Source organism: Bos indicus x Bos taurus, chromosome 13, assembly GCF_003369695.1.
Source record: "Bos indicus x Bos taurus breed Angus x Brahman F1 hybrid chromosome 13, Bos_hybrid_MaternalHap_v2.0, whole genome shotgun sequence".
NCBI classification, from domain to species: Eukaryota; Metazoa; Chordata; class Mammalia; order Artiodactyla; family Bovidae; genus Bos; species Bos indicus x Bos taurus.
Window position 1 is genome coordinate 9,400,660 of NC_040088.1, and position 12,226 is coordinate 9,412,885.

A 12,226-nucleotide genomic window follows, 5' to 3' on the forward strand; every position below is an offset into this window, starting at 1 on the left:
AGATGACAACTGTGACACAGGTCACCTTCCTACAACCATTGCCACAGCTTCTCTGGTGGATGGACACTTGCACTTTACCAGACATTGGTCCAGAAAGGGACTTAGCTGGTGAAGGTGCTGTTGTCTTGGGCAATAACCCTGTTTATACATCAAAAAATGAGTAATGGGGTGGCTAAGGGGAAACAGGGAGCTGAATCTATCTCCACAGCATGTCCAGCAGTCATCCCTCACCTGGTTTCACCAACAGGAGAGCGGTCTCCCTGAGTGGACATCAGGCAACCTCAGAAGAACACTGTATCCACCTAGTTCTTCCTGCTCTCTTCCTCTCTGTCGATGGGACCATAGGACCTCAGTTTGGGTACCAGCTCTGCATTTTCTTACCTTTTTCCCTGAGGATTTAAACCTCTCAGAACCCCAAGTCTTCAGGAATCACATGAGACACGTGCTGTGCACCCACGTGGTTGCCATGGAAGCAATGGATATAACAGCCATATATTCCTTCTCCCGAGAAGGCAAAGTCCCTTCTAGTAGTAATAAAAACAGTAATGAGTAATTTCTCCAGGCAAAACTTCGATTCTTTAATGTAACTAGCATTATCCTAGACACATGAAATATGTAGTTCATCTAATCCTAAAACATCTTTAAAGAAAGGGGGAGAAATTGTTGACATATCCTTGTGTTACTGAGGAGGGACCTGAGATATAAAGAAATAAAGCAATTAGCTTATATCATAGCTTGTAGAGAGAGGATTTGGACCCAGCGATCTGACTTAGAGGCTGTGCACATGCACTCTGCTGCACTGCAAGCTGTAAATTAGAGTGCACACATACTACACCCACCATCCCTTCACTCACTCTTGTTTATTACTTGCAGTTACAAACATAGAACAGCATTAAGAATGGCGGGAGCTCTCAATACCAACAGCAGTGGGTTACTCACAAAACAAGCCACTGTGTGTCAAGGGTATACTCTCTCTGAGACATTCCACGTGTATGATTTCATTTAGCCTCATGTCAATCCTACAACATCTGGGAATCTCGCCCTTTGTCAAGCAGAAAGCAGAGGCTCGTAAGTAAAGCCACTTGCTCAGGACACACAGCCTGCTGATGGTAAAACAAGGATTCGCATTCAGGAGGCACTCCAGCCCTGCCCCTCTTTCTGAGTCAATCTCTGCATCTGAGACCAGGGAGTAGCTGAGACTCTCCCCTCAAATAACTCCTCTTTTCTCCCTTCTCATTTCTCATCAGTCTATCTTTCTCTCTCAATGTCCTCCTCTCCTGGTCTTCCTCACTATGGTCCTAATTACAGGTCCCCCAGATCCACAAGCCTCGTAATGGGCCAGTTCTCGCTCCAGCTCCCCCTCTCCTTGCTCATGGAAGTGTGGTCATTAATTAGAAAGCTCCCTGGTCCCTGAAGGCCTCTTTAGAGAAACTGAAAGACAGGAACAAACAGTCGCTGTATACTAGATGAAGATAAGTGGTGCCAGCCCACTGGGACCCCAGGTCATATCTCTGCTTCTGTTCCTCAGTATCTCCATCTGAATAATGAGAATCTTCAATTCCATGGTAATAAGGCCACATCTTCAAATGATGGAATGCACCTGGGGCAGACAGGAGATGTTTAGATATTTGAGATGCTGTGCCGTTGGAGAGGTATGTTCATATCTGCGTAATAGGTGATTACTTTCTTGCTACATGATAAAAAAGCACCTGATATTTTGAACCCTGTAGTATGTTTTTCCAGATTATATTCAAGATTAAGAGGGGATGTATCCTTAGGATGCACTTCTGGCTAAAATGTAAAAATATATGTTTCGTTAACTACAGAGTTCATTTTATAATTTTAGGCATTTATAAAATTTCATGGTGGGACATTTCATATAAAGTTTTTCCTCCAATTAAAGTAAATAAATTTATATTACAAAATTTTTTTATCAATGCAGGACAAGTAAACAAACTGGCATCACAGTCCCGGTATTTAAAAAGGACCATGGGTTTCAAATGTGAGTGAGCATCAGAATCCCTGAGTCATTTGGTCAAATACTGATTTCAGATCTTCATTTGGAGAGTTTTGATTCAGTAGCACAGGTTGGGACCTGACTAGCTGCATCAACAAGGTTCCCAACGTGCTGAGGGTGCTACTCAAGGGGCCACACTTGGAAAACCATGAACTAAGCAAAGAAGAGCAACCGTTTTCTCAGGAAGGGAGCATTCTCTCACTTTCCATAGTCTCCACCATTCCTTATTGTCCACCTGCCTCCACACCCACTTGGAATACTTCCATTTACATTACTCACCTGTCCAGGCAGGCATTTAAAATTGTTACCTGTGATGTGGGCTCACAGTAAGTGTTGATAAAAAGACACCTTGCTCTTCTTTAACAATTTTATCAATTAAGTAACATTTTTCCTTTTTTAGAGATGAAGATACTGAACCTCAGCTATGGAAAAGTGACTTTCTGGAAGACAAACAGATGAAAACCAGGAGGAAGACACTTGCTTATTTTTCACGTGTTTCCAGATATTTCAATTTCATTAATACACAAACAAATGAACACAACCCATGGAAATCTATTTGATATTAACACAGATGATGCATCAAATATACTGGACGTAACTTCATGAGTGTCACATTATATTTACAAGAATAGGAGGTTATGCCAGCCTCTCTAGCACATTAAGGCAGCCACATTCCAAGGCTCTCGAAGTGCTGGTGGGGTGGAGGATGAAGGTAAGGATGCAGTGAGGAAGACGCAAGAATCAAGAATTCGCATCCCAGGCTCTACTCTTACTGCTTCATGAGGCTCTTTTCTCCTGCATTGTTTCCATCCTTACTTAAACATCTGTGGACTATCCTCTGTGCCTGGAGCTGTGCAGAATTCTTTGGGAACTCTCATGGTGCTTAGAATCATGGTGCTGGATGAGGCAGGAGTAAAGCAAGTAGTCAAGTATGGGAGAGAGGAAAGAGGCAGATTTCTGCTGAGGTTGTAGGGTTGAGAAGCAAGAGGGAAAGGCTGAATGTTATCACAAGCAGCCCTGACTGGGTCCTCCTTGGACTTCAGCTTCTCAGGGAGCCCAGTTCCCGTGGCCTCTGCAAAAGGAGAGGAACTTGCTGACTGAATCTCTGAAGCCTCAGACCTGGACACTGTGTACCTGGACATGACCTTAAAGCATCCTGGAAATGAGCAACCACAGTGCTCTCAATATCACAATGACCACCAAAAAGGAAGTGAATTTTTGAGCTGAGGTGGGGGTAGAACTACAGACCTGCTCTGTGGCTGGCTGACTTACCCTTCCCACCCAAGAAAGGGGAGCATGAGAATAAGCTCAGATTATCAGGATGGTGCTTCTAGGGCTGACCATTTGCCAAGCTGGCCCCTGGAGGACATGCTCAGCCCATGATTTCTAAGGGCACTGCAGCCACTTCTCCCAGGAGGCAGCAAGGAAATAGTCACTGTGGGCGGGTTTGAGGAGTGCATACCCTCCTGAGCTCCACCTCTTTTCCCAGTCCTTCCCCTCTCCCAATTCTATACCTGCTACCTTATCCAGGATAGGATAGCACCCACAGGGTCTTAGCACAGCCTGGTCCCCTTTGTAATCTTTTTTCTTAACATTTTAGCTACCATATAAAAAATCCCAGAACCTGGACTTGGCGTTGCAGCTGTGTCTGGTTAGTGTGGCCTTGCAAGGACCCCTGTATGGAGGTGCCAGGCACACATCAGCCCACAGGGCTATAGGGATGGGAGGATCTCGGTGAAATATGAAGATCGTCAACACGGCTGGGTCCAAAAGGCCAATACAGAAAATACCAGTTTGTATGCATTAGAGACTGGTGGTGGTGCATGTGAAAAGGCCGTTTCGTATCCTGTTTTGTTAGATATTATTATTCATGTTTTTAGGCTTCTAATCAACAGGGTAATATTGTAAATAATTGAATATCATTACTGATATTTATACATGAATTGGCTTGTTGACACTGATTAGCTGCTAATAGAACAAAAAGAAAAGGTACATATTAAGAATATTCTCCAAGTGTTAATGATGACTGGAGCTGGACAATGGTCCATCAGTTTATAATATTAATATCTGTACGAATATAGCTGAAAGCTTCCAGTATAAAAAAGAGAGTGTGAAGGCATCATGATTTAATGGAGGAAGGCATGGAAGCAAATCCCCCACTGCATTCACATCATGGGCACTCGAATCAAGGAATATTGTGGGTATACTGATACTTTGACTTATATAAGAAGTATTAATTGGTCTTTTAACCATTCCTGGAAAAGAGTGTCTAAAACAATTGGATTTCCTAGGAAATGAAAGAACCAAGGGAGTCTTTCATGATGTGAGGGAGGTCACTAGCAAAACCTCAATCTAACCTTAGAATGGAGGTTTGTTGCCTGGGTAACTAATACCTGATTTGGTGGTTGAGTCATTTGTTGTTGTTGTTGTTGTTTCTAATTTATACATTTTTTTATTTGTAGGATAATTGCTTTACAGAATTTTTTTATTCTCTGTCAAACATCAACATGAGTCAGTGATAGATATAGGTTTTAATTCCCACTTTCTGCTTTTCTCTGACCCCAAAACTCATGGAGAGTTGAGAGTTTCAAGGGTGAATACATCACAAATGCCTAAAGATTTAATGAATCCTGATTTGTGATGAAGCCTCCACAGAAGTTTCAATACAGCAAGATATTCATGCTATTCTAATAAACTGAGATCAATCCAGGCAATAATATGGATACGCACTTCATCATGGCTCCCCTGGAAAATATAGCAGCCTGCCCAGGGCCCTAGAGGCCACTCTCCATACTACAGCCACAAGAATCCTGTTTCAAAGTGGATCCTATCCCCTGGCTCCCATGACCATCCCCCTCAGTGACCCCCTAGCTTTCTAAGAGTCAAATTCTAATTCTTAAAATTCTACAAGCCTCTTCATCACTTGTTCCCAGGCCCTCTCTGTCTCATCCCATCCACTCCCCTGCCCCTCAACCCTCTCAGCCTCAGCCACTATGGTCCTGGTTGTTGCTCTAACATTCAGGCACTTTTTTGCACAGCTCTGTCCAAAGCTTCCTTATCACAGAGTATTTCCCTGACCCTTGCCACCCTCCTAATTCCTAACACCCCTTCTCAACACTCATTATATCTGGCATAGGATATTCCCCAGTCTTCATTCTGTGTTTCCCTCCTTAATGTGTATATTATTTACTGTATTTTGTTTAGAGTTGTTTCCCTACTCAAAAAACTATGCTCTCAGAGTCAAAAGGATATATTTTCATAAATAATTCTCAAGTAAATGACTCTTCTATTTCATTCTCATGCAAAGTGCACCATCATTATAGAGAGTGGATAGAGTAAAATTCTTATTAGTCTCTATGATGATGAGGCCTATTTATATAATTATGAATGCACCTGTCGTCTATATCATTATAAGAAAATAAAATATAGTCTGATAGGTGAGCATAGGGAAGGGCATTGAGTCTTTTCTAAGATCTTACCAGCCTGGGAAAAGCATCTTGGCCCCAAGAACAAACTTAACAAGTACTTCATTTCTTGCACTGCCTACAGTTGCTTCTGAACTGAAGACCCCTGCTGTCACTCAACTCTCTGATGAATTTCATCACAAAAAAATGATCATTATTTGACACATATGTTCTTTTGCATATTTCATGGAGAAATAAATGTAGGTGGGTTGACAAGTCTTTCAGATGAAAATGCTTTTGGGGAAAACAGAAACCACTGGCCACAAAGGTGTAAATTCTTTGTCCTCATGACTAGTAATTCTTTGAAAAATCTCTAGAAACATGGTAACCCTGCTCTCATGAAAAAGCTGTAGGTGGGAATATCCCAGGACACACAGCATGTAGGTGGTAGGATGAGGACAAGATGCAGTCTGTCACAACCCATTTATCAAGTCCCTGATTCTGCTAGGAATTCTGAAAATGCAGAAAACTACTGAGGCGTTCTGAGTCCTCTGTTCAACATAATATAGTCCCCTTTCCCTAAGCCTCACCCCAGATACAAACAGAGGAAAAGAGTAAGTCTGGGTATGGTCCCTTTCACCAAAAATGTGGGGTCTCTGCCGACAGCAACCCGTTCCTCCACATCCACTGGACATCCAGGAGTCTATTCACTTCTGACACTAAATCTGCAGAGGTGATCCAGACCCTATAGAGTGAGGGCTCCGTCTGTGAACACAACCCACCCTTCAAGTTTTGATCACAGGTCCTGGGATCCTTTACACGTGTCACCAACTGGCTGTCAATTCAGAGATTCCTTGACCCAATTCCCATGTTGAACAAGTTATCAGAACCACTCACAGAACTAGATACCCTTTACTTATGGTCCCCAGTTATTATAAACTATGAAGCTCTGAGACAGCAGAAGAGAGGAGAAGCATAGGGCAAAGAGGGAGTAGGAATTGCCGAGCATCTTCACCATCGCCAGACACTCCTCCCTTACAAACCTTTGATGTTATCAACCCTCTGAAGCTTTCTGAATCCAAGTTTCATGGGTTTTAATTGATGGTTTGATGTGTGCAGTTTGATTGAATCTTTGGCCATTGTTGATGGAACTCATAATCTGTTCTCTTCTCCCCATGGGGACTGAAAATTCTAACCCTCTAATCATCTGACTGCATTTCTGGAGCCAGCTGCACACAGATACTATCTAAGTCCTGATACTTCAGAGATTTCAGTGCTTAAAGTAAGACAATAAATTCCAAGAGTTTCCAGAGTCCTGGGGCATGAACCAGGACAAGGATCAAATATGGATCTTCTTAGTGTTCTATAGTGGGATTTTAGGGAAGATACCAGGAATAGACGGTCTCAGAGATAAAGTTCATCATTTTGTAAAATGAGGCGGGACACTTTTATTAAAAGCAGAGCACATAATGATACTTTTGGAGAATCAAGAAATGTCCCTGGAGTTCAACTGCTCACTTCCCAGAAGAAATCCAGAGAGGGCTGGCAGCATCCTCCACACCCCTCTTCCTGCCCCTTCCATTCACTCACCTGCTTTCTCTCCAGTCTGCAGAGGAGAGGTGAGCTGGGACATACCCCAAACCCGGTTGCTGGCTTCACCCCCCAGAATGCCGGCCAGAAGGGTCCCCAGGAGGACGAGAAGGGCTGCAGAAAGTCAGAGTGGGCTCATGTTTTTGGACTTAAGAATGGCAATTTTGGAAAGGAGGATGCCTACAGATTTGTTTACGCATAGCTGGAGTGTAAGAACAAAGGAGAAGAGGGGAGTGTGGAAATGGAGGATTTGGGGTCAGCCATGTGCAATGTGAAATCTCATCACCTTATTGTCCTGCTTCTGCCTGTATGTGTGTGTCTGCTCAGTCACTCAGTATGATCTGACTCTTTGAGACCCCATGGACTGTAGACCACCAGGCTCCTCTGTCCTGTTTCTGTCTGTTTTGGCGAGGATGCCCAGGAAATACGATTCTCAAGCTTCACTCAGTCTGTGGTCTCGTGAGAAAGCAGAATGTGATTCAGTGTGTGGAATTCTGTGCAGTATAGTCACTCAAGGGGCATTCCAGCACCTAGAGCACTGCATGGCACGTGATGGATGGTCCATGAGTGGATGAGAGCTGATCAAAGACTGCTAGGTGACCAGCAGTGTGTTAGCCCAGATCCTCCTTTACATCCTCATGAGGAGACTTCATATATACCTGTCAATGCTCCCCCTCTCACATTAGCTCCACCTACATCAGAAGACAGGTATGACACAGGTAAGCTTCCTGGGACCATTGTAGCAGCATCTCTACTGGAACACACAAGCTGTTTACCTGACACTAATACAAAGAGATGTTGAACTGGGGAAGAGAAGTTCCATCTGGGGCACAAACCCTGATATTCTGGGTAGTAATAAAGTAAAGGGAGTGGGCAGAATGGAAGTAGAGACATAAACACATCTCCAGAGCATGACCACTCACTGCCCCTCACCTGGTTTCACCAAGAGGAGAGCTACCTGCCAGAGTGGACCTCAGGGGTAGAGTGGATCTTAGGGACTTTGGAGATTACCCATATACCCCCACCACAACTCTGGATGCTCACCTAGTGGTTTTTGAAACAGAGGAACTCAGTTTGAGTCTCAGTTCTGCCATTTCCTAGCTATGTGATCTAGGGGTGGAAAATTACCCTCTTCTTCACTTGTAACATATGTTGTTCATATCCTGTGGCTATTGTGAATCATTAGAGGCTATAGACATATATTCTTATGGCTGCAAACTCAAAGTCCTTTGAAATAATAGGATAACTAACACTTAACTGAGCTTTGGTTTTATGGAGTTAACAGCAAACACCCTCTGCAACACCGCAAGAGAAGACACTACACATAGACATCACCAGATGGTAAACACTGAAATCAGATTGATTATGTTATTTGCAGCCGAAGTTGGAGAAACTCCACTCAGTCAGCAAAAACAAGACTGGGACTGTGGCTCAGTTCCTGAACTCCTTATTGCCAAATTCAGATTTAAATTGAAGAAAGTAGGGAAAGCCACTAGACCATTCAGGTATGATCTAAACCAAAGCCTAACAATTATACAGTGAAAGTGACAAATAGATTAAAGGGATTAAATCTGATAGAATGCCTGAAGAGCTATTATACAGGAGGCAGTGATCAAGACCATCCCCAAAAAAAGAAATTGAAAAAGGCAAAATGGTTTTCTGAGGAGGCCTTACAAATAGTTGAGAAAAGGAGAGAAGTGAAGGGAAAGGAGAAGTGAAAGATTTACCTGTTTGAATGCAGAGTTACAAAGAATAGCAAGGAATGACAAGAAAGCCTTCCTTGGTGATCAGTACAAAGAAATAGAGGAAAACAATAGAATGGGAAAGACTAGAGATCTTTTCAAGAAAATTAGAAATACCAAGGGGCCATTTCATGCAAAGATGGTCACATTAAAGGCCAGAAATGGAATGAACCTAACAGAAGCAGAAGATGTTAAGAAAAAGTGGCAAGAATACATAGAAGAACTGTACAACAAAGATCTTCATGACCCAGATAACCACAATGGTGTGATCACTCACCTAGAACAGATGTCCTATAATGTCCTCCTATAATGTGAGGTCAGGTGGGCCTTAGGAAGCATCACTATGAATAAAGCTAGTGGAGGCAATGGAATTCCAGTTGAGCTATTTCAAATCCTAAAAGATAATACAGTGGAACTGCTGCACTCAATATCAGCCAATTTGGAAACGTCTGGAAAAGGTCAGTTTTCATTCCAATCCCAAAGACAGGCAATGCCAAAGACTGTTCAAACTAGCATACAGTTGCACTCATCTCACACGTGGTATAGCAGGATTGCTAACAATAAATATCAACATCTTAGGAATCAGTGAACGTACATGGGCAGGAATGGGTGAATTTAATTCAGATGATCTACTACTGTGGGCAAGAATCCCATTGAAGAAATGGAGTAACCCTCATAATCAACAAAACAGTCTGAAATGCAGTACTTAGTTGCAACCTCAAAAATGACAGCATGTTCTCGGTTTGTTTCCATGGCAAGCTATTCAACATCACAGTAACTCAAGTCTATCCCTCTACTACCGATGCTGAAGAAGATGTTGTTGATCATTTCTGTGAAGACCTAGAAGACATCCTAGAACTAAAACCAAAAAAAATATGTTCTACTCATCATTGAGGATTGGAATACAAAAGTAGGAAGTCAGTAGATACCTGGAGTAACAGGCAAGTTTGGCCTTTGAGAACAAAACAAAGCTAGGCAAAGTCACACTGAATTCGGCCAAAAAAGCACTGGTCATAGCAAATAGCCTTTATCAACAACACAAAAGACAACTTTCACATGAACCTCACCAAATGGTCAACACCTAAATTATATTGGTTGCATTCTATGTAGCAGAGATGGAAAAACTGTGTAGAGTTAGCAAAAGCAAGACCAAGAGCTGACTGTGGCTCAGATCATCAGTTTCTCATAGCAAAATTCAGGCTTAAACTAAAGAAAGGTGGAAACTTCTAGGGCAACCAGCTAAGACTTAAAGCTAATACACTGTGCATAAGGAGCAGAGGGAACAAATAGATTCAAGGGATTAGAACTTGTAAACAGTGTGCCTGAAGACCTTTGCATGGAGGTCTGTAATATGGTACAGGAGGCAGCAAACAAAACTATTCCAAAGAAAAGGAAAGCAACGAGGTAAAGTGGAGGATTTTAGTGGTTTCTGGCTGGAAATATGAACAAGTACAAGCCTTATTCTTATTTTAAACTAAAGATAAAAAATCTCAGACATGTTGAGAATTTTCCCAGGACTGGAAAGATATGAAACAGAGCACCAACACCCTGTGTGTTCTCATTCAATCAAATACTAATACTTTTGTGGTCTCCATGCCAACCTTTACTAATCTGTGTGAAACAGATACTGTCCATTTCCAAAGTTGCCTCCATTCTAAATCTTCCCAGAAGCAGAGCAGGAAAGCCTCATCAAAGTCCCTCTGCTTGGGAGAGCGAGGACCTGTCATGTTCAGTTCAGTTCAGTTCAGTTCAGCCGCTCAGTCGTGTCTGACTCTTTGTGACCCCATGAATCGCAGCACGCCAGGCCTCCCTGTCCATCACCATCTCCCAGAGTTCACTCAGACTCATGTCCATCGAGTCAGTGATGCCAGCCATCTCATCCTCTGTCGTCCCCTTCTCCTCCTGCCCCCAATCCCTCCCAGCACCAGAGTCTTCTCCAATGAGTCAACTCTTCACATGAGGTGGCCAAAGTACTGGAGTTTCAGCTTTAGCATCATTCCTTCCAAAGAAATCACAGGGCTGACCTCCTTCAGAATGGACTGGTTGGATCTCCTTGCAGTCCAAGGGGCGCTCAAGAGTCTTCTCCAACACCATGGTTCAAAAGCATCAGTTCTTCGGCACTCAGCTTTCTTCACAGTCCAACTCTCACATCCATAATGACCACAGGAAAAACCATAGCCTTGACTAGATGGACCTTTGTTGGCAAAGTAATGTCTCTGTTTTTCAATATGCTATCTAGGTTGGTCACAACTTTCCTTCCAAAGAGTAAGTGTCTTTTAATTTCATGGCTGCAGTCACCATCTGCAGTGATTTTGGAGCCCCCCCAAAATAAAGTCTGACACTGTTTCCACTGTTTCCCCATCTATTTCCCATGAAATGATGGGACCAGATGCCATGATCTTCGTTTTCTGAATGTTGAGCTTTAAGCCAACTTTTTCACTCTCCTCTTTCACTTTCATCAAGAGGCTTTTGAGTTCCTCTTCACTTTCTGCCATAAGGGTGGTGTCATCTGCATATCTGAGGTGATTGATATTTCTCCCAGCAGTCTTGATTCCAGCTTGTGCTTCTTCCAGCCCAGCGTTTCTCATGATGTACTCTGCATATAAATGAAGTAGGCAGGGTGACAATATACAGCCTTGACGTACTCCTTTTCCTATTTGGAACCAGTCTGTTGTTCCATGTCCAGTTCTAACTGTTGCTTCCTGAACTGCATATAGGTTTCTCAAGAGGCAGATCATGTTAGGCAATGAATAAAGCAGCTAAGTGCCATTTCTACGCCTCCATTTCCTCCCTTGAAGGATTCTTAGCATGATTAATCTAAAAATGTAGGCAAAATGATAACAAAGAGCCAGGGATACTAAACAGTTGTTATACTTTTTAAACTGACATAAGAAGCCCCCTCCCCACCTGTGACTTCAAGGAATTGGATTTCTTAGAAGAGTGGACAACTGAGTCTCCAACCACTTCTTCTTCTGTAAGTCTGGAGTATAACCTGCCCCCGTGTTTGCCTGAACTTAGAAGTAAGGATAAAAAGCTGCCATGTTGATGTGTGTAAATCCCAGGTTTCTGTGTAATGCGTGTTGCTATTAAGGAGTCAATGATGATATAATGGGTTTGCTTCCTATACCCGGTAGGGTACAGTCTCTGGAAAGGGAAAGGAGAGGGACCCACTATCTGCAGAACAATGAGAAGGGCCACCATTTCCAAGGATCCTGTTGGTTAAGGTTTGTAATTACAAACAACAGACTCCACTCATATCAGTTGAATTTTGAATATACATTTATTTAAATATAACCCAAAGTGTTCGAAGCTACAGAAATGAAACTTGCAACATCATTGTGCAGTCAAGAAGCTTTTGTAAAAAAAAAAACTCCTCTCATGACTGATGCTGAGAACTGGATGCTGGAAATTCCACCTTGGACACCCACAAGGAGTAGAGGTGTTGGGAAGGGTGATGAAGGTGAGGATGCTGT